The sequence below is a fragment of the Eretmochelys imbricata genome, chromosome 8 (genome assembly GCF_965152235.1).
Source record: "Eretmochelys imbricata isolate rEreImb1 chromosome 8, rEreImb1.hap1, whole genome shotgun sequence".
Taxonomy (NCBI): domain Eukaryota; kingdom Metazoa; phylum Chordata; order Testudines; family Cheloniidae; genus Eretmochelys; species Eretmochelys imbricata.
In genome coordinates, this window is record NC_135579.1 from 54,911,910 (window position 1) to 54,935,396 (window position 23,487).

Sequence of the window (23,487 nt, forward strand, 5' to 3'; positions counted from 1 at the left end):
GGAGCGTTGCACTGTGGGTAGCTATCCCACAGTTCCCGCAGTCTCCGCTGCCCATTGGAATTCTGGGTTGAGATCCCAATGCCTGATGGGGCTAAAACATTGTCGCAGGTGGTTCTGGGTACATATCGTCAGGCCCCCCTTCCCTCCCTCCCTCCGTGAAAGCAAGGGCAGACAATCGTTTCGCGCCTTTTTTCCTGAGTTACCTGTGCAGACGCCATACCACGGCAAGCATGGAGCCCGCTCAGGTAACTGTCACCGTATATCTCCTGGGTGCTGGCAGACGTGGTACGGCATTGCTACACAGTAGCAGCAACCCATTGCCTTCTGGCAGCAGACGGTACAGTACGACTGGTAGCCATTCTCGTCGTGTCCGAGGTGCTCCTGGCCACGTCGGCTGGGAGCGCCTGGGCAGACATGGGCGCAGGGACTAAATTTGGAATGACCAGGTCATTCTCTTTAGTCCTGCAGTCAGTCCTATTGAACCGTCTTATGGTGAGTAGGCAGGCGATACAGATTGCTAGCAGTCGTACTGTACCATCTTCTGCTGGGCCGGCAGGCGATGAGGATGGCTAGCAGTCGTACTGTACCATCTTCTGCCGAGCAGCCATGAGATGTGGATGGCATGCAGTCCTTCTGCACCGTCTGCTGCCAGCCAAAGATGTAAAAGATAGATGGAGTGGATCAAAACAAGAAATAGACCAGATTTGTTTTGTATTCATTTGCTTCCCCCCCGCCCCCGTCTAGGGGACTCATTCCTCTAGGTCACACTGCAGTCACTCACAGAGAAGGTGCAGCGAGGTAAATCTAGCCATGTATCAATCAGAGGCCAGGCTAACCTCCTTGTTCCAATAAGAACTTAGGTGCACCATTTCTTATTGGAACCCTCCGTGAAGTCCTGCCTGAAATACTCCTTGATGTAAAGCCACCCCCTTTGTTGATTTTAGCTCCCTGAAGCCAACCCTGTAAGCCGTGTCGTCAGTCGCCCCTCCCTCCGTCAGAGCAACGGCAGACAATCGTTCCGCGCCTTTTTTCTGTGCGGACGCCATACCAAGGCAAACATGGAGGCTGCTCAGCTCACTTTGGCAATTAGGAGCACATTAAACACCACACGCATTATCCAGCAGTATATGCAGCACCAGACCCTGGCAAAGCGATACCGGGCAAGGAGGCGACGTCAGCGCGGTCACGTGAGTGATCAGGACATGGACACAGACTTCTCTGAAAGCATGGGCCCTGCCAATGCATGCATCATGGTGCTAATGGGGCAGGTTCATGCTGTGGAACGCCGATTCTGGGCTCGGGAAACAAGCACAGACTGGTGGGAGCCATAGTGTTGCAGGTCTGGGACGATTCCCAGTGGCTGCGAAACTTTCGCATGCGTAAGGGCACTTTCATGGAACTTTGTGACTTGCTCTCCCCTGCCCTGAGGCACAGTAATACCAAGATGAGAGCAGCCCTCACAGTTGAGAAGCGAGTGGCGATAGCCCTGTGGAAGCTTGCAACGCCAGACAGCTACCGGTCAGTTGGGAATCAATTTGGAGTGGGCAAATCTACTGTTGGGGCTGCTGTGACGCAAGTAGCCCACGCAATCAAAGATCTGCTGATATCAAGGGTAGTGACCCTGGGAAATGTGCAGGTCATAGGGGATGGCTTTGCTGCAATGGGATTCCCTAACTGTGGTGGGGCCATAGACGGAACCCATATCCCTATCTTGGCACCGGAGCACCAAGCCGCCAAGTACATAAACTGCAAGGGGTACTTTTCAATAGTGCTGCAAGCTCTGGTGGATCACAAGGGACGTTTCACCAACATCAACGTGGGATGGCCGGGAAAGGTACATGACGCTCGCATCTTCAGGAACTCTGGTCTGTTTCAAAAGCTGCAGGAAGGGACTTTATTCCCAGACCAGAAAATAACTGTTGGGGATGTTGAAATGCCTATATGTATCCTTGGGGACCCAGCCTTGGGGACCCATGCCATGGCTCATGAAGCCGTACACAGGCAGCCTGGACAGGAGTCAGGAGCTGTTCAACTACAGGCTGAGCAAGTACAGAATGGTGGTAGAATGTGCATTTGGACGTTTAAAGGCGCGCTGGCGCAGTTTACTGACTCGCTTAGACCTCAGCGAAACCAATATTCCCACTGTTATTACTGCTTGCTGTGTGCTCCACAATATCTGTGAGAGTAAGGGGGAGACGTTTATGGCAGGGTGGTAGGTTGAGGCAAATCGCCTGGCAGCTGGTTACGCGCAGCCAGACACCAGGGCGGTTAGAGCACAGGAGGGCGCGGTACGCATCAGAGAAGCTTTGAAAACCAGTTTCATGACTGGCCAGGCTACGGTGTGAAAGTTCTGTTTGTTTCTCCTTGATGAAACCCCCCGCCCCTTGGTTCACTCTACTTCCCTGTAAGCTAACCACCCTCCCCTCCTCCCTTCAGTCACCACTTGCAGAGGCAATAAAGTAATTGTTGCTTCACATTCATGCATTCTTTATTCATTCATCACACAAATAGGGCGATGACTACCAAGGTAGCCCAGGAGGGGTGGTGGAGGAGGGAAGGAAAATGCCACACAGCACTTTAAAAGTTTACAACTTTAAAATTTATTGAATGCCAGCCTTCTTTGTTTTGGGCAATCCTCTGTGGCGGAGTGGCTGGTTGGCCTGTGGCCCCCCCACCGCGTTCTTGAGCGTCTGGGTGTGGAGGCTATGGAACTTGGGGAGGAGGGCAGTTGGTTACATAGGGGCTGAAGTGGCAGTCTGTACTCCAGCTGCCTTTGCTGCAGCTCAACCATACACTGGAGCATACTGGTTTGGTCCTCCAGCAGCCTCAGCATTGAATCCTGCATCCTCTCATCACGCTGCCGCCACATTTGAGCTTCAGCCCTCTCTTCAGCCCGCCACCTCTCCTCCCGGTCATTTTGTGCTTTCCTGCACTCTGACATTATTTGCCTCCACGCATTCATCTGTGCTCTGTCAGTGTGGGAGGACAGCATGAGCTCGGAGAACATTTCATCTCGAGTGCGTTTTTTTTTTTCTTTCTAAGCTTCACTAGCCTCTGGGAAGGAGAAGATCCTGTGATCATTGAAACACATGCAGCTGGTGGAGAAAAAAAAAGGGAGAGCGGTATTTAAAAAGACACATTTTATAAAACAGTGGCTACACTCTTTCAGGGTAAACCTTGCTGATAACATTACATACATAGCACATGTGCTTTCGTTACAAGGTCGCATTTTGCCTCCCCCCACCGCATGGCTACCTTCCCCCCTCCCTGTGGCTAAAAGCGGGCAACATTTCTGTTTAGCCACAGGCAAACAGCCCAGCAGGAATGGGCTCCTCTGAGTGTCCCCTGAAGAAAAGCACTCTATTTCAACCAAGTGACCATGAATTATATCTCACTCTCCTGAGGATAACACAGAGAGATAAAGAATGGATGTTGTTTGAACGCCAGCAAACATACACTGCAATGCTTTGTTGTACAATGATTCCTGAGTACGTGTTACTGGCCTGGAGTGGTAAAGTGTCCTACCATGAAGGACGCAATAAGGCTGCCCTCCCCAGAAACCTTTTGCAAAGGCTTTGGGAGTACATCCAGGAGATCCGGGAATGCCAGGGCAAAGTAATCCTTTTCACATGCTTGCTTTTAAACCATGTATAGTATTTTAAAAGGTACGCTCACCGGAGGTCCCTTCTCCGCCTGCCGGGTCCAGGAGGCAGCCTTGGGTGGGTTCGGGGGGTACTGGCTCCAGGTCCAGGGTGAGAAACAGTTCCTGGCTGTCGCGAAAACCGGTTTCTCCGCTTGCTTGCTGTGAGCTATCTACAACCTCATCATCATCATCTTCTTCGTCCCCAAAACCTGCTTCCGTATTGCCTCCATCTCCATTGAAGGAGTCAAACAACACGGTTGGGGTAGTGGTGGCTGAACCCCCTAAAATGGCATGCAGCTCATCATAGAAGCGGCATGTTTTGGGCTCTGACCCGGAGCGGCCGTTCGCCTCTCTGGTTTTCTGGTAGGCTTGCCTCAGCTCCTTCAGTTTCACGCGGCACTGCTTTGGGTCCCTGTTATGGCTTCTGTCCTTCATGCCCTGGGAGATCTTGACACAGGTTTTGGCATTTCGAAAACTGGAACGGAGTTCTGATAGCACGGATTCCTCTCCCCATACAGCGATCAGATCCCGTACCTCCCGTTCGGTCCATGCTGGAGCTCTTTTGCGATTCTGGGACTCCATCATGGTCACCTCTGCTGATGAGCTCTGCATGGTCACTTGCAGCTTGCCACGCTGGCCAAACAGGAAATGAGATTCAAAAGTTCGTGGTTCTTTTCCTGTCTACCTGGCCAGTGCATCTGAGTTGAGAGTGCTGTGCAGAGCGGTCACAATGGAGCACTCTGGGATAGCTCCCAGAGGCCAATACCGTCTAATTGTATCCGCAGTACCCCAAATTCGAGCCGGCAAGGCCGATTTAAGCGCTAATCCACTTGTCGGGTGGAGTAAGGAAATCGATTTTAAGAGTCCTTTAAGTCGAAATAAAGGACTTCATCATGGGAACGGGTGCAGGTTTACATCGATTTAATGCTGCTAAATTCGACCTAAAGTCCTAGTGTAGACCAGGGCTGAGACTGCTATAATATGAAATATATGGCAGAATGCAGGTAAAACAGAGCAGGGGACATACAATTCTTCCCCCAAGGAGTTCAATCAAAAATTTAAGAAACACCTTTTTTTTTTTTTTTTTTTTTTTTTTTTAACGAGAATCATCAGCATGGAAACATGAAGGAGCATGCGAATGTTTAGCAGATCTGGTATGTAAATACCTTGCAGTGCTGGCTACAAAAGTGCCATGCAAACGCCTGTTCTTACTTTCAGGTGACATTGTAAATAAGAAGCGGGCAGCATTATGTCACGTAAATATAAACAAACTTGTTTGTCTTCTTCTGAACAAGAAGTAGGACTGAGTGGACTTGTAGGCTCTAAAGTTTTACATTGTTTTGTTTTTGAGTGCAGTTATGTAACAAAAAAAAATCTACATTTGTAAGTTGCCCTTTCACAATAAAGAGATTGCGCTTCAATACTTAGTATTTTTCAATTCACCTCGTACATATCTTTATCATTTTTACAGTGCAAATATTTGTAGTAAAAATAATATAAAGTGAGCACTGTACACTTTGTATTCCGTAAAAAGAAAAGGAATACTTGTGGCACCTTAGAAACTAACAGCTGTAGCTCACGAAAGCTTATGCTCAAATAAATTTATTAGTCTCTAAGGTGCCACAAGTACTCCTTTTCTTTTCGCGAATACAGACTAACACGGTTGCTACTCTGAAACCTTTGTATTCTGTGTTGTAATTGAAATCAATATATTTGAAAAAGCAGAAAGACATCCACAAATATTTAATAAATTTCAAATGGTATTCTATTTAACTGCGATTTTTTTAATCACGATTAACTCAAAAAATTAATCTCAATTAATCGTGTGAGTTAACTGCAGTTAATCGACAGCCCTTATATAAAGTATATATGTATATATACACTTTTTTTATTTTCTTTTTTAAATTAAAGGTTAGTTTGCAGAAGTTGATAGCATTTGCTGGGGAGAATTTCTTACTTGACCTACTCCAGGATGGGTTTTTGGAGTGCTGGCTAATGAAACTGTATTTTAGACGCAGCCTCTGTTTGTTTGAATGAGTCTATCGACTTGTGGAAATATAGCCTCTTCTTCTAGAGCAGTTGCTTTGAATGGACACACTATACTTTGTTGGAAGACACTTGAAATGTAGCCAGTTAGTCTGTTTTATATGTTTATGAGAAGTTATAAACCAGATTCATAATCTTCAGAAGACCTCTGACAGCCATCCATAAGAAATAAAATTTAGCTACGAGATTGGAGGAAAATCTAGTTTGTTACCATTTGATGCTAATGACAGCTACTCTCTGCTGTTTAGGTCCTGCAGAATGATAAGGCTGCGTATTTTGTTATATATACTGAGAGCATAGTATTAAATAGAATACTCAATCGTCCATTATGTTGAACATTTTAGAATGCTTGCCAATGCTTGCCTTTGATAGTCTCAAACTTAACCCATTTAAAAATAGTGTTATCTTAACTGCCGCTAGATTATTTACCTCCAAAAAGCAATCTAGCCACTTCAAGTCTGACCTAAATAACTTCATATCTGAAGCTGATTTGATGATCTAAAATGACATCAGTCTGAATTCAGTGACTTTTAAGGTCTAGATAGGGATATAAGTGCTACAAAACACGTAGCTGAAACTTCAGTTTTAATTGCTGAACCTCTTCTGTCATACACAGCAACATTATTCACTGACAAAGGTAGCAGTAAAAATATTGTTAATTCAGTAACTTCTCTAATGTAATGGGTACAATGTTGTTGAAAAAGAGTTTTAGATCTAATATTGCTGTAATGACTTGTGAATATCTGTTACAACCCAGAATTGAAACTGGTGTGTTTCTCTGAGTGTGGACATGGGGGATGAGAAAGTATTGGTGTCATTGTTGTTACCATTCTCTGTCATAGGCCATAGCATTGCTTTTCTTTAGGAAACTTAAAGTCTAGTGTCTTCCTTGCTTGGTTTCAAAGGAGCCTTGCAAAATTGTCATAGAATGTATAACAGCTAAGATGCAAAAATCTACTATCCTTGTGATGGGGGTGTGGCGAAACTCATTTGTAACTTGCCAAAAACAATTTTTCATTGGGAGCAAGTAGAATTTTACAGTCTTGTTCCAAGACTGACAGATTGGAAAAGACTTCTGAGTAATTGGTCTTCTATAAACCTAAAGAAAAAATGTATAACACAGAACAGGTCAAGGAGACAACGAATAAATGGATTTTACCAGGTTGAATTTAATGTCATTTACCTGTTCCCAGTGGACTGGCTGCCAGCCAGTGCATGCAGTTTGACTATCTGTGCACTAATGCATGTGTTATCGCAAGGGATGCTGAGGATATCCCTTAAGGATATTGGTTATTTAAGACTTATTTTCTACTAGAAATTGGAAGTAACTTTGCATCTGGAGTGCTCTTTATTTTAAACCATGTGATGAAAGGAAAGCAAATGCTTTTTAAACAGTTTCACCACCAGAGACTTGAAATGACACAGATGTGAAAAACAGAGATTTTATTAAGTTTGAACATGGAACTGCTTCTTATGGTTTTAAATAAATACTTTTAAAATCCTTCAGTAACTTACTTTCCTTGCTCAGAACATGTTGTTAAATGAGCACAGTTGTTACCTTAGCTGCATTGCCAGTAGCTGGAGACAAGGAAGCAAACTAGAACAGAACTTTTTTGCCTTTTTCCTTACCTTAGCCACTAGCAGCTTCCATTTTAGAGGCTTAGAAGAGAGCTGTGGATGGTGATGGTAGCAGGGAAGAAACTTAATAAAATATTATTCCAGCCAGTCTTCACTGAAAAAATAACAAGGCTGACTATATTGCTCTCACACTATATTTAAAAAATATATAGGTGTATGTATATATGTATATGTGTGTGTGTGTGTGTGTGTGTGTGTATATATATATATTTTTTTTTTTTTATAATAGCTAGTAATTCTAGGAAATTCAGTTAAGGTTCCTCTACTAACCTTAACTCTGCCCTCTTATCCCTAGCCATTCTCCTATAATTCCAGTACTACTTTACCCTGATGATCTACCCTTCTAGGTTGGGTCACTATCCCCACCTACATTCTGAAAATCTATAGAATAGTTGCAGAGGCATTATGTAAATGTAAAGTATTGTCTATTGACCAATGGACAACTTGCCCAGCCCTATGCATGGGTCAGAGATTCAGCCCTGTTCCAGTTCAACCCTCCCATAGGTCAGACACAATTTCTCACACTTACCTTTCGCATACAGTCTGAGACACCACTCTCCTATAAGGGCTAGAAAGAGCCTTGTACTTACCTTGTTCACCTTTAAGACAGTCCAGAGACCACCTTTAGTCTTTCTGTTCTGCACATAGATTCCAGTGAACCCCATATTCTTGGGTGGAGAGGAGAAGGGATGGACTCATGTTTCCCTTTCCATAGAATAAAAGGGAGCAGGCATACATGTTTACCCTTCGTGAAGGTGGTCTTGCATATTGGGCACATTTTCATTGCCAAGTCTTGTTACAGAGTTTCATTTCACTATATCTCTGGAGAAGCATTGTATTGGAAGCAATAGGGGAGCAGATGAGAGGAAACTCTTGGTATCAGAGTGGTTCTGGTAAGGGTAGTAGCTTGGAGTCTTGAATGCAAGTAATGGTAATGTGCAATGGTGGTGGGATTGCCGCTTCTTCCAGTCAATATTGTAAGTGGAGCTATGTTGATGATAAGAGAAGGGGTCAGAGAGGACTCATGCAGGGATGAAAATTCCAGAAGTAGAACTCAGGCCAGGGGTTGAGGTTGGAGCCGAAGATTGTCTTCTAGCAGAACTTTCCAATGTTTTGTCAGTTATTTATCTTTACAGTGTAAAGGGCTAGGAACTTTAGGTGGAAGCATAGATTTGGTGGAGTGGTGCTTTAGTTCTCTTGCTGAAGTTATAGCTGAAATTTTAACTAAAACCTCCTTGCATTCTAACTGAATAAAAATAGTCCTATGAACTCTTGTGTGGAACAAGTGGTTTCTTTTAAATAAAGTAATTGAACAAATGTTAAAACTTCCTGAAAATTGTTAACAACACTTCCAAGTTTATAATACTCAAAACTACTTGTTCAGTTAACCTCAAGCTTACAAAAACTATTTGGGCAAGCACTTCACATGAAAATATATTCTATTATACTTGTTCAATTTATACAATTCACCTATACATTAATACTTAGTTATGTCAAACTCCCCAAACCATTGCAAAACCTTAATCGCACCCTGATGCCCATTTAGGCAAAAGCTGGAATAAGTTGATGAGTGGCACTGCTTCATGAAAGTCACTAGGATGTGTTGAACTAGTGGGGGAAGCAAATTCCAGATACTTAGGCCTTCCACTCAGGATGCCCTGCCACCACTCTCCAGATAGACATATCTAGAAACTGTCAGCAAAAGCATTTTCCAGAGTAGGCAGGGAGAAAGACTTTTTCCAAAAGTCTAAGTGAACTTAGAGGACTTAGCTTCAGAGCTGTCAAACTGACATCATTCATAAGCTCTGTCTACAGAAAAGATACACTGAATTTCCCCAAGGGTCACCATCAACCTGACCAAAAGTTACCAGCTATAAGGATGAAGGAGTGCGCAGTTATCTGAAGAGACTTGCTAACAGGCTTGAAATTTTGTCAAATGTAATATTTCTCTTCTGAGACCTGGATTGAGAACACCAGTCTATTTCACACAAACCACTGAGGGGTTAAAAGCAGTAACTTTTTTGCTTACTACTGAGGTAGGCCAGATTCCAGCCTAAAGATTCTGCTTTTTAGTGCTGTATTTGTTCTGTGCAGTGCATATCTTTTGAATATCAAATTGATTGTAAGCTTTATGCCAACACTGACACCTGCACACCAAAGAAACTGCTGCAGAATAAGAAAAAATAACTTGCTATAGCACATGCTAAACTCATGAACGACATGTACGGTTGTTCAGTGCTCTGGCCTTCTCAATTTTATGTCCCTTTTCATTGCAACATTGTAAGTCAGGGTCTGTTTCCTACTAGAAACTGTGTAAAATAGCAAATACTGTTTTCCAACCATAGCTGTGCATCATGTGAGAAACATCATGTGAGAAACTGAGTCCAGGATCATGGAAACCTATCTTCTCCCTCCACATTCTTTATATCAACCATTAGGGCAATTCCAATCACAGCTGTGACATCCACAGTCTAAGTGAGGGTTTTAAATGCTGTATTAATATTACTTGCAGTAGCTGACCTTGTTTGAAGCCTGTTTATTCACTATCCCGTGTTTCCCTGCAGTCTGTATCTTTATGGCTGATCTGACGTTGACGTTGCTCCAGATGCTCAGTGGAGAGAGTAGGGTAATGGTATGACTTTCCTTGGCTACTGTCCTGCATGGATTGCGATAGGAATATTGTTGAATGTTTCAAGATTATTTTAGCCATGTTATGGAATTTTTGTTGGATTTAATTTGAACTACAGCTTCCTGGTTAGACTATTAATGTAATGATCTCTCTTCAATAAACATTCAAACTTTTCTAATCTTGGGAAGGCACTTTGAGATCCTTGGTCAAAAGATGATGCATATTACCCAAAATGTGCTCCATGTGAGGCAGCGGTGTGATTTCTTTTGCAACAAAGGTAAACAACAGAGTATCAATGTAAGCCAGATTAGTATTTTGAAATCACATTATTGTTTTTCACAACTTCTACCAATTTCAGCAACGCGAATGCACGTCCAAGAAGCTGGGAAAAGAGGAATATTTCCAACTTGGACTGCATCTACTTTGCACTTCCTGTAAAGGTATTTTTAGGATGGTCAATGAACAAAATCTTTACCCTGAACAATATTTTCTCAGTAGCTAATGGGTCAGTACTGTTGTACGTTGCATTCTTACTCTCTGCTGCATGGATCCTGCTGTGTTAAAGGCACATATGTATATTGTGGAAAATCTAATTTCCAAGAGGAGTAGTGTAGAGAAAAGAAACCTGAAATAGGTCAGTTTCTGTGACTGGCATTCTACTGAACACATTGTTTTAGAAGAGCATGGATTAGCATGAATATGTTGGTGGTAGCTCTCTGCAAAAAGAGAGGAATAGAGGTGGTTGTCTAAGTGCCCGAAGAAACTCAATGCAATTATAAAGCAGCAAAGTTTAAATTTGTTTTTAAAAGCTCTCTTTACACTTACTACACAACCTGTGGAACTCAATAGTGCAGTTATATTATGGAATTGTAATAGCACTGTAATAACTCCCCTTTCCTACCCATGTTTTTAATAGCTTTCTGTTTCTTTTGATTCAGTGTAAAATGGGCACCATCTGGGGTTAGGAATGAATTTTTATCCCACCTGTAGCATTTCGTACAACACAAATTGGCCGTTTATGGATCACTACTTTGTTCTGGTATGGCTGTCCCTAATGTCCTGGGTGACAGAAACAAAGTTGCCCTTGTGGTTGACCTCCCTGTCATCTGAGCCTACACCTCCTTTTTAAGAAGTTTGACTGTGAGTTGTTCATTCTGATCTGAAATTGGGATGACCTAGCATTTTAGCATGTAGGGTGGGAGGTTCAGGGATCGTAATATGAATGTAGCCAAGTTAAATGTATTAAAATATTGCTCAGAAGTAACCTTTCTTCTTCAAGTGATTGTCCATATGAACTCCACTCTTTGTGTGCCAACTGCCTGTTTGGACAAGATCAGGTTCTTTTGGCCAGCATTGTCCATTGAAGCTGTGCCTGTGTCCTAGATGTCCTTGTGCTGCTACCCAAAGGTATAAAGAACAGAGTGGGCTCATGGCAGAGAGACAGAACCACGTCAGTGTCCAATTACTCCGTGCAATGTGTGATCTCTTGTTAAGCTTGTTAGTAGCAGGAAGTTATATAGTGTACTTAGTATAGTTTTTGTATCAAGTCTGTTGACAAATATAAAAACTTTTTAATAGTAGATTGGGGGTGGGATATGCCCAGTTCAGTCATTGTGGTGGATACAAATTCTCCATGATTAAAACCTGTCTCTTGTGTGGTGGCTATCCCACTTAGTGATGGGTGCAGTAGGTGACTCTTTTGCCTTGGTGAGGGACATATCTGGCAGGTGCTTGATCGGTGTCTTCTACAGGAGGACACAGAAGGCAAGAGAGGCCCAGCTCAAGCTCACTCTTCTGGAATGCTTGATGAGAGCCTGGAAGGGGGGAAAAAAAAAAAATCTAACTAGGCCTGAGTAGTCCTCTTTGACTAGTGCTCCTGTGAGCTGCAGCTCTACTCCAAGGTCTCAGGCTCATTCATCTGAAAGATTGAATCCTTTGACTACTGAATCTGATGGAGCAGCCAAGACCTCTTCCAGTGAGTTGTCAGAAAAGGATAAGAAGGAACACCATTCCAAGAGAACGCAGACATGGATCATCTTCTCTGTGTATTAAAGTGAGGTAAATCCGCACAATGCTGCCGTATTGATGCTCGGGGTGAAAGGCAGTTCACAGCCCATATTGGTTCAGCTGTGCACCAGTTGGTCTCTGGATATCCACGGGCCATCTAAAGCTTGCATCTGCACTCCCTCTGTTCTGGTGCTGAAGACTCAGCTGTTGACTTTCTCTGTACAAAAGTCATTCTCTGTACCTACTGATCTTGGGGTGACTGCATTACCAGTATCCTCCTTGCTGTCATCTGCAACTAGAGGTACTTCTGCCTCTGTATCGCTCTCTAATACTACCACAGTACCTATAAGCAATCCTGCTTAGGTTGTGCAAAAGCTCACCCTAAGACACCAGATAGGTATACCTCATCCAAGGGAGGAGCTAACCTTTTTCCTTCCCCTCTGAACGTAGTAGGGAGGTATCCCAACCCTCTCATCTCATTCCCACTTTCATGAGCCTGACTGGTCTGATAGGGAATTCAGAGATTGTCCGTACAGAAACAGACTTCAGGAATCTTGTGGGAAACATTTGTTCTGATAGCCACTCCCATGGCTTCCAGCCCCTTATCCTTATAACATTCAGTCTTGGCCTTATTAGGCTCCTTGGGGGCACATAACCAGCTTGGAAATCCTTTTTTTTTTTTTTTTTTTGTTGTCCTTCCCCCCTACCCCTGCAAGATGTAGGTTTATTTAAGAAGGTCAGTTCTAGCACCTCACATCCATCACCAGAAGAGATTGTCTTAGGGGGTCTTCAGCTGTATAAGAACATGTTATGAGTTAGGTTAGCTCTACCTAGCCATATTAGAGCTCAGGCTTCCTCTGTTGCCTATTTAAAGAATGTTCCTGTTTCAGAAATGTGTAGAGCTGCTGCATGGAGCTTGGTCCACTCACTTACAAAACACTATTCTTTAATAGAGGCTCCCAGTTCATAAGCCTGTTTTTGGTAAGGCTGTCATAGAATATCAGGGTTGGAAGGGACCTCAGGAGGTCTAGTCCAACCCCCTGCTCAAAGCAGGACCAATCCCCAACTAAATCATCCCAGCCAGGGCTTTGTCAAGGCTGACCTTGAAAACCTCTAAAGAAGGAGATTCCACCACCTCCCTAGGTAACCCATTCCAGTGCTTCCCCACCCTCCTAGTGAAAAAGTTTTTCCTAATATCCAACCTAAACCTCCCCCACTGCAACTTGAGACCATTACTCCTCGTTCTGTCATCTGCTACCACTGAGAACAGTCTAGATCCATCCTCTTTGGAACCCCCTTTCAGGTAGTTGAAAGCAGCTATCAAATCCCCCCCTCATTCTTCTCTTCTGCAGACTAAAGAAGCCCAGTTCCCTCAGCCTCTCCTCATAAGTCATGTGCTCCAGTCCACTAATCATTTTTGTTGCCCTCTGCTGGACTCTTTCAATTTTTCCACATCCTTCTTGTAGTGAGGGGCCCAAAACTGGAAACAGTACTCCAGATGAGGCCTCACCAATGTTGAATAGAGGGGAATGATCACGTCCCTTGATCTGCTGGCAGTGCCCTTGCTCATACAGCTCAAAATGCCATTAGCCTTCTTGGCAACAAGGGCACACTAACTCATATCCAGCTTCTCGTCCACTGTAACCGCTAGGTCCTTTTCTGCAGAACTGCTGCCTAGCCATTCGGTCCCTAGTCTGTAGCGGTGCATAGGATTCTTCTGTCCTAAGTGCAGGACTCTGTCCTTGTTGAACCTCATCAGATTTCTTTTGGCCCAATCCTCCAATTTGTCTAGGTCCCTCTGTATCCTATCCCTACCCTCTAGCATATCTACCACTCCTTCCAGTTTAGTGTCATCTGCAAACTTGCTGGGGGTGCAGTCCACGCCATCCTCCAGATCATTAATGAATATATTGAACAAAACCGGCCCCAGGACTGACCCTTGGGGCACTCCACTTGACACCGGCTGCCAACTAGACATGGAGCCATTGATCACTACCTGTTGAGCCCGACGATCTAGCCAGCTTTCTATCCACTTTATAGTCCATTCATCCAGCCCATACTTCTTTAACTTGCTGGCAAGAATACTGTGGGAGACTGTATCAAAAGCTTTGCTAAAGTCAAGAAATAACACATCCACTGCTTTCCCCTCATCCACAGAGCCAGTTATCTCGTTATAGAAGGCAGTTAGGTTAGTCAGGCATGACTTGCCCTTGGTGAATCCATGCTGACTGTTCCTGATCACTTTTTCTCTTCTCCAAGTGCTTCAGAATTGATTCCTTGAGGACCTGCTCCTTGATTTTTCCAAAGACTGCCTTTATTGTTTAAATAGGACTCCTAGTACCCACCTCCAAGCATACAGAGACAACAGCTTGTTCGTCGCCAAGAGTGGAATCCAAGTGATTCTGTCTTCAAGTGATTTTCCACATGAAAAAAGAACAGTAACTGGTTTTTCAAGATATGTTGTCCATGTGGTTTCCACAGCCTGCCATCCTTCCCCTCTACTCTACAGAGTTCTAATACTTTAGCATTTTGAATTGGCAAAGGAACTGAGGAATGGTTGGGCCTGATCTGCCCTTCATGCGCTCAGATTGTGGGAATTCAAGAACATCTAGGGTACAGATGCAGCGCCAATGGACGCGGCTGGCCAAAAGAATCCAGTTTCATGTGCATAGAGCACATGTGTACCAAGAGTGGAATCCGTGTAGACAATACATCTCTAACAACCACAGTTACTGCAAGGTAAGTAACAGTTCTTTTGCAGGTGACAGTCTGGGTGATTAACCCAAGAAAACCGACAGTTATAGTAGATAGGACGAAGGTATGGAAAGTATGTGTGGCAGGCATATTAGAATTTTGAGATTAATTTGGGCATTTGCACTCTATGATAGACAACTGCTTGTATGGTTTCAGGTTTCCAGGAAGATTACTGAATGCTTACAAAACAGATTCCTTAAATCTTTTATGGACTTGCAAGAACTTCATGGGAAAGCTTTAATGTATGAAAGGTTTCATCTTTGATATTGCCGTGCAGTATTTTTGTTTATAGAAGTAAACAACTGTTCAATTAAATTGAAAGGCAAAACATTTAAAACTGATAAAAGAAAATATTTTAATGCAATGCCTAAGTAACCTGTGAAACTCATTGTCACACCATATTGCTAAGGCCAGGAGCTTGATAGGATTCAGAAGAGAATTTAGACATTTATATGGATAATTTTTAGGAGGACTTAAACTCCATGTGCTACAAGACATAATCCAAGTACGGACTGACAAGAGTTAAGAAGAAATGTCTCCTATGGACACGTTATTCCATTCCTTCTGAAGTTTCTGGTACTAGGCACTGTCATACAAGACTTAGAGGAACTATTGGTTTGATCCAATATGGCAGCTCTGATGTAGTCAGCAGCCCCATGGCGCTTCATGTAATGCGGTGCCACTGGGACCAGGCGTCCCAAGAAAGGCACCTTTGAAGCTGGGAGGAAGATATTATCAGGCTGGTTGGTAGTGATGCAGATTATTTTCTATTTACACTTTGCAGAGTTACTGTGAGTTCCTCTCAGATTTATTGTTGATGAGACGGAGGGCTGGTTATGTGTTTAAAATGGAGATGATTTTGTGTTAACTGACTTAACAATTATTTAAAGAATTAAAATATATTTCAGGTGAGAACATAACCTATGAAAGCACCGGGAGTTCTAAGGAACTTGTTCTCTATTTTTGCCTTTTGACATGACTTTATTTTGTGGGTGGGGGGGGAGATAAATTACTGTGAGCTGTATTATTAACTTCAAGGTTAGCCTTCTGTTACCTCTCCACAAGAAAGACTATAGCTTTCTGCCCACATGTATACCAAACAAACTGCCATATGTCTCTTCATCTACCACTTTCTAAGAGACCAGGTAAAATTCAAAGAACATGTGCGAGTATTTCACCTGGTAAATCAGATCTAATTCAGATTAGATTATGAAAAATGTGAATTTAGAAAAATGGATTGTTGAATGTTAACTACCTGACAGTATCTTTGATAGAAAGGTGTTGAAAGCTATTCTAAAAGTGTTTGTAGGAAAAATTAATGTAAAAACTTTCATGAGGATTGGGCTGCTCTCTCATCCTGTCACTGTTAAAGTGTGACATGTTTCTCAGTCTGACTTCAGATTTCAGTCCTGAAATCAAAATATTTCCCTTTTTTGAGTCATAATACTTACTAAGTTCATGAAAAGGCATCCTTTTGTTACAGTCACTAGTTTAGACTGAGGTTGTGTGTTAAATTTTGCCTATATCAAATAGGATCTTTAACTAAATTTTAAGCTTACAATTTGTTTCTTTTCAGCTGTCTAAACAGATCCTTTTGCTTTGTTCTAAACTACCAATTTGTTTTAAAAGAACAAGTCCAGGCAACGACTTCATGGGCACGCTAATGTGTGTATCTGAAATTCATACCGGAAGAGCACAATTTTTTTTGTTACACACTAATATAGAATTAAAAACAAGTAACAAAATCCAACTAAGTTTTACTTTAGGAGTTGCTAGCGCACATCCCCAGACTTGAGTGGGGAACAATGCCTACAACATAGATCAAAAACTTCCAGATACGGTTGTTGAACCATACTTCTCTAAACTTGTACATAATAGAAATAGGAGATAATATGAAATATTCCTGCATCATAACTGGTTCTCTTGTATTTGCTATAAATTATAATATATAACTTGGGTTCTGAGGAGACATGTAAACAGACTTAGTTTGTACTGGAAACAAATAGTTTTTCTCCCATAGAATGTGATGGGATGTCTGGATACAATAATTTGATCCCTGATGTTCAAATAAACTTGTTTATAAAGCATCTCCTGATGAAAACTTTTGTACAAAATAACAGCCAGAATTAAATAAAATAAGTCAACATTCTTAAAAAAATGCCAGCAACAAATGGAGGGAATCTAATACAGGAAACGAAACGTCAGTTCAGTGGAATAAATGTGCGACTACCAGTGGTCGTATTAAATGCTGTTAAAGTGGGTGTGTAGTTTTTACATGTCCTGAGATGGGGTGTCAAAGGGAATTGATCTCCTCCATACCCTAGAGCCCACAAGAGCAAAGATATGATCAGGTCATATCTCCCTCCAGAAATGAGGTGCTTTAGATGGTCATTTACTAAGCCAGTAGAATTATAGTGCTTTTATATTTTTCAAATTAGTGTAAAACCACAAATTAATTAAACCTCCTAATAGCCTCCTAATGGTCACTCTGCTTTCCATTCCTGGGAATTATTTTTGATTCTGAGATGAAAATAGTAGTGTGGCTGACTGGGTTTCTAGCCCTTGCAGTTACTTGGGAAAGGCAGAAAAACAGAATTGTGGACAGAAGGAACAACTGAGTTCCTATCTAGTTCAGCCTCTGACTTCTTGTGTGTATATACCCTATTCCAGTTCAGATTTTATTACATTGCATTATAACTAGGGCTGTTGATTAATTGCAGTTAACTCACGTGATTCACTCAAAAAAATTAATCACGATTAATTGCAGTTTTAATTGCACTGTTAAACAATAGAATACTAATTGAAATTTATTAAATATTTTGGATGTTTTTCTACATTTTCAAATATATTGATTTCAGTTATAATACCAAGTGTACAATACTCACTTTATATTGTTTTTATTACAAATATTTGCACTGTGAAAATGATTTAAAAAATAGCATTTTTCAGTTCACCTCATACAGGTACTGTAGTGCAATCTCTTTATCGTGAAAGCGCAACTTACAAATGTATAGGTTTTTGTTACATAAGTGCACTCAAAAACAAAACATTGTAAAACTTTAGAGCCTACAAGTCCACTCAGTCCTACTTCTTGTTCAGCCAATCTCTAAGAGAAACAAATTTACAGTTACGGGAGATAATGCTGCCCTCTTATTTACAGTGTCACGTGAAAGTGAGAACAGGCGTTTGCATGGCACTTTTGTAGCCAGCATTGCAAGGTATTTACATGCCAGATATGCTAAACGTTCGTATGCCTCTTCATGCTTTGTCCACCATTGCAGAGGACGTGCTTCCATGCTTGTTAAAAAAATAATGCATTAATTTAATTTGTGACTGAACTCCTTGGGAGAGAATTGTATGTGTCCTGCTCTGTGTTTTACCCGCATTCTGCCATATATTTCATGTTATAGCAGTCTCGGATGATGACCCAGCATGTTGTTCATTTTAAGAACGCTTTCACTGCAGATTTGACAGAATGCAAAGAAGGTACCAATGTAAGATTTCTAAAGATAGCTACAGCACTCGACCCAAGGTTTAAGAATCTGAAGTGCCTTCCAATATCTGAGAGGGACAGGGTGTGGAGCTTGCTTTCAGAAGTCTTAAAAGAGCAACATTCCAATGTGGAAACTACAGAACCCGAACCACCAAAAAAAGAAAATCAGCCTTCTGCTGGTGGCATCTGACTCAAATGATGAAAATGAACATGCGTTAGTCTTTACTGCTTTGGATTGTTATGAGCAGAACCCATCATCAGTATGGACGCATGTACTCTGGAATGGTGGTTGAAGCATGATGGGACATGAATCTTTAGTGCATCTGGCATGTAAATATCTTGCAAAGCCAGCTACAATAGTGCTATGCAAACGCCTGTTCTCACTTTCAGGTGACATTGTAAATAAGAGGGCAGCATTATCTCCCTTAACTGTAAATTGGTTTCTCTTAGCAATTGGCTGAACAAGAAGTAAGACTGAGTGAACTTGTAGGCTCTAAAGTTTTACAGTGTTTTGTTTTTGAGTGCAATTATTTTTTGTACATAATTCTACATTTGTAAGTTGCGCTTTCATGATAAAGAGATTGCACTAAATACTTGTATTAAGTGAATTGAAAAATAGTATTCATTTTTCCAATGCCAATATTTATAATAATATAAAGCGAGAACTGTACACTTTATATTACGTGTTGTAATTGAAATCAATATATTTGAAAATGTGGAAAACATCCAGAAATATTTATAATAGTATTCTATTGTTTAACAACACGATTCATCATTATTAATTTTTTTAATTGCTTGACAGCCCTAATTATAACTTCTCTAAAGAGAGAGAAGATCCTAGTTCCTTATATATTATATTATCTTTAGGCATTTAAATAGCAAACAATTTCCTCCTTTCCAAGGTGAATAATTTGTTAGAATATATCTTATCACTCACTCTTGTCTCATAGAAATTGTCGTAAATGTATACATCTTTGCACTCATAGCTATTCCTCTATATTTTAGCTTTTAAAAAAGTAACTTTGGAAGGGAGGTCATGTTTATGTTGGGAGTTCTAAGGGAGATAAAGCTTCTGTTATAGCTGGTATTTTACCTGTTTCAATTCAACCTGCTCTGAGTAGGCTTAGATGACCTGGTGGTAAACCTCAGGAGCTGCAAGAGGCTTTTTAGCAATATTGGAAAAGCTAGTATAGGCAACTGGGGAACAACAGTGGGGATTTTTTTTTCCCTCCAAAAAATCCCTAGCATGGATAAGGTATTAGAAGGATTTCAGTGGCCATGTAGACTAAAGGCTTGTCTACATGGTGGGGTTTTTCAGATTACCTTTGTGTGTGCTCTTGCAGAACAACTATTCCAAACGAATTGCATCCATACAGCTCACTCTTGCCTGCTACCCCCATGAATCAATGCATACAAAAGGCACTAATCTTGTTTCAAAATAAGCTCTTAGTGTTCTGGGCAGGTATCCCCTGGTGCTTTGCCCTGTTGCTGGGTTCTATGTATTATGGGGATTTTGTGTCAGCACGTTGTGGGATACCCACTGGAAATCTGGGATGTAGAGGTCATAGCAACAAATTGTTGAGATTCCTCTGAACACATCCCATGATTGATTCTATCTCGCGAGTTAGCAGCACTTTCTAACTGCTGTCAGCCAGCATGGAAGGAACACATCTGCATCCCACAGTCCACGCATACATTAATACATAGATGGTGCTGTGCATGTATTTGGAATCATGCATCCAGGTGGCTTCGGCAGCCAGCTGCCACACTGGCAAGTCGTTTTCAGCAGAGCAGGCAGAGGAGGATGAGATCAAACAGTTAATTGTGTGTAAAGCTTTCTTGGAACATCTTCATTCCATTGAGTGCCATTTCTGGGTTTGAGAAACCAACTCCGGTGGTAAAGGATCATGATGCTGCCCAGAAGTCGAAGCAGAATTTTGGGATGATAAAGAGCACTTTTCTAAAGATCCGCACAGAACTGTAGCGGCATCATACCATTGTGAGCTCTCTCCTCACTGTGGAGAAGAATGTGGCATCAGCATCTGGAAGCTTGTCACCTATGATTAGTTAATACCAAATTGCTCTTGGTTGGTAGCTGGTAGATCAACTGTTGAGATTGTTGTCACGGAGGCATGCACTGTTTATATTAAGAAGGTGCTGATGGCATGAGTCATTCATCTTGGCAGCACACAGCAGGTTATTGATGGATTTGCACAGCTAGGGTCCCTGAAGTGTATTGGTGGGCCATTGATGCAACCCATGTGCCTATTCTTTGTTTCCCTCTCCCCGACCAGGCCTCAGAGTTCATAAACAGAAAGGGGTACTTCTCCATGGTGCTCCAGGGCCTGGTTGATCACTGTGGCAGGTTCACCAAAGTGGGATGATCTGGAATGGTCCATGCTGTTGGGCTCTTTTGAAACTCACGCCTGTTTTTGTTTAATGAAAAATGATGATTTTGGTCCCAGGACCACTGTGAACATTATGGGTGGTCTGATTCCTCTTGTCATTCTTGTAGACCCAGTTTACCCTCTGTTTCACTGGCTTATGATGCCTTTTACTGGACACTTGGATAGGAGAAAGGACCTGTTCAACTATCCCTGAATAGTTGGAGAATGACAGTGGAAATGTGGTATTTTTACGAAACTTTATTGAACGTTTGTCAAAATAACTTTTTATTGAATGTCAGGCAGTGCAAATAATAAAAATCAGTTATTGAACAAAAATTATTATTCATTATACCATGACAGACGGTGCAAATTGTATCCAACATTGAAGTGCAGTTGTGCAACACGTGACTAAATACTGAGTACATGTATATCAGTGCTGTACTGGTCACAGGCCTGTGTACATGTGATTTGTGCCTGGCGTCTTCCTTGGAATGTGGAATGGTGTGGGAAGAACCTTTTGTTTGTTGTGGGGGTGGTGATGGATTCTAGAACTTACTGTTTTCAGGGCCTTGTGGTATGGGATATCTACAGAAATGCCTGTTGTAGCCTTGTGAAAGGTACTGCTGTTCCTGGAACACATTGTTCTCCATGGGTTGCAGGCCAGTGCAGCAGCATGTTCTCAAGATGATTTGTCTTTTGCACATGCTCTGCATCACTTGTCTCTGCATCACCTGTCTGTCTCTGCAAGGAGAACTTCCCTCCACTCCTCTATTCATCCCTCTTTTGGGATGCTGCCAGGAGGTCCCCAAACATTTTATCTTTGGTCTTCCTTTTCCTGCCTTGGAAATGAGTCCAGAGTTCTGCAACTGATAGCAGTCCTGTTATTGGAGGTTGGTGTCGGGGGCAGAAGCTGGGAGAGTTGAGAAACAGAACAAGTAGTTATTATAGGTGATTCAAGTCTCCATGGCAACAATGATAAACTCTCGTTCCTCAGTTTTGGAATACTATTTCAGTAATTTTTTCCCAGCCTGGGTACAGTTTGGAGATGGTAAGCAGTGTTTCACCGTATTTCCCTTTTGCATAGTAATTCAGTTTTAATCCTAGGAGGTTGGTACAGTGGGTGACGGGGGATTTGTGCCACTTATAGGCATGGGCGAAGGGTCTGAGGTGGCCTGCAGGATTTTGGAGGCTTGCATGGGGTGGGGAAGGTTGAGGGCTCTTAGAAATTAACATAGCCTGTTAAAATGTAACTGATGCCTAATTTATCTTTTTTTTCGTGTAACCATTTCTGCCTTTATTGCCTCCTAACTTGTACTCAGTTAAAATCTGTCTCTTTGTAGTTAGTTAACTTGTTTTATTTTATCTTATCCAATGTGTTTGTTTGGGAAACTCCATTTGGGGTAACTAGATGTGTGCTTATCATGTCTATTAATAAAATGATGGGCTTTATATAAGTTAGTTATCCAGGAGAGGGCTGGGCAATACAGGACATATATTTCTGGGGGTAAATCTAGGACTGGGGATGTGTTGGGGTCACCTTGCAATATGCTCAAGGCTGATAAGAGCTAGTGTGACTGGATGGCTGCAGCGTATGCGCACGTAGCTGGGAGCGACTTGCACGCTGGAGGCTGTTTGTGAGCAGTCCAGTCTGGAGGCTACAGCAGCAAAGCAGTGTAAAGTGCATCTGAGGTTTGCGGTCAGGAGTGACACAGCTACTCATTGGTCTGGATTGTACCCTGGGTATGTCACAGCCCCAAAAAGAGGGGGATAGCCTGTCTCACCCATAAATCAGACACCTGTATTTGCAACAGCTATTCTGACTTGGAGATGAGAGAGAAATTATGAATGATGGTTAATACTACCCACAGATAATTCCTTGGAAGTCTAGGAAGAGGGATTTGATTTTAAATATACTTAGGCTTGGTCCTCACTGCAAAGTTAGGGTGATTAAGCTGCCTGGCGTCAGCCTACTTGTGCATGTACCTGAAGTTAAATTGGCCTCCCACCAATGTATGTGCGCTGTTCTAGCAGTGCAGTAACACCACCTCCCCAAGGGGCCTTGAGCTAAGGTCAATCTACTGAAGTCAAGCCAGTGCGAGTATAGAGACTACATTACTTACGTTGGCCCTAACAGTCCTCCAGCAGCTGTCCCACAGTGCCTGACACTGATCGCTCTGGTTGCAGTTGTCAGCTCCACTGCCCGGGAATCCTAAATGCCAGAAGTCCCATATGCCTGCGCCGCGCCCCTCCCCCTCCCCCCTGCTTTTTTTTTTTTAAAGTCCTGCAGGTTTGTTTTGTTTTTTTTTTTGAAATGCCTTTTCCTGATTGTCTGGCTTGCTGAGCACACCTAGCAGCTGTCCGTTGTTATGTGCCACTGATCATGCCAGCTATCCGCTCCAGATGCACTGTGGCTTGGAGTAGACAGGAAATATTGGGTAACCTGATTGGACCAGGAGAAGAGGCTCATGCAAGCACAGCTACGGACCAGCTGTAGAAAAGTGGACCTATAAGAGCAGATTTAATGGGGGATGCAGGAGAAAGGTTACAACAGGGAGAGGCAGTAATGCCACATGAAAATGAAGGAACTGCATCAGGCATACCAGAAGGCCAGAGAGGCCAACAGTCCATCTGGTGGTGAGCCACAGACCTGCTGCTTTTATAAAGAACCGCAAGCCATAGTTGCGGAGACTCTACTACCACCCAACAGACCACCATGCATACCTCCAAAGAGCCCGAGTCACAGGCCCCGGCATGAACAGCGAGCAGGAGGATGGAGGATATGCGACCAGCACCTGTTTGAGACTGCACTGCAGTCCTGGCAGTCGAGCATGGGCGAGCCTGGTGCAGGGAAAGGAACCTCAGGTAAGTGTGCAACTGTATTTTCTATTAC

At 42.5% G+C, this 23,487-nt stretch overlaps 1 protein-coding gene across 4 annotated transcripts in view; it reads left to right on the forward strand.

Moving 5' to 3' along the window:
- Positions 1 to 23,487, forward strand: part of SMG7 (SMG7 nonsense mediated mRNA decay factor) — a 103,185-nt gene that overhangs the window by 13,929 nt on the left and 65,769 nt on the right. Inside the window, exon 1 of one of the 4 annotated variants that reach the window (XM_077823819.1) lies at positions 21,842 to 23,459. The exons of the other annotated variants lie outside the window; for them this stretch is intronic. The gene's annotated coding sequence lies outside the window, so the exon portion shown is untranslated. Of the gene's footprint in view, positions 1 to 21,841; positions 23,460 to 23,487 lie in introns of those variants that run through there. 4 annotated transcript variants of the gene reach the window in all.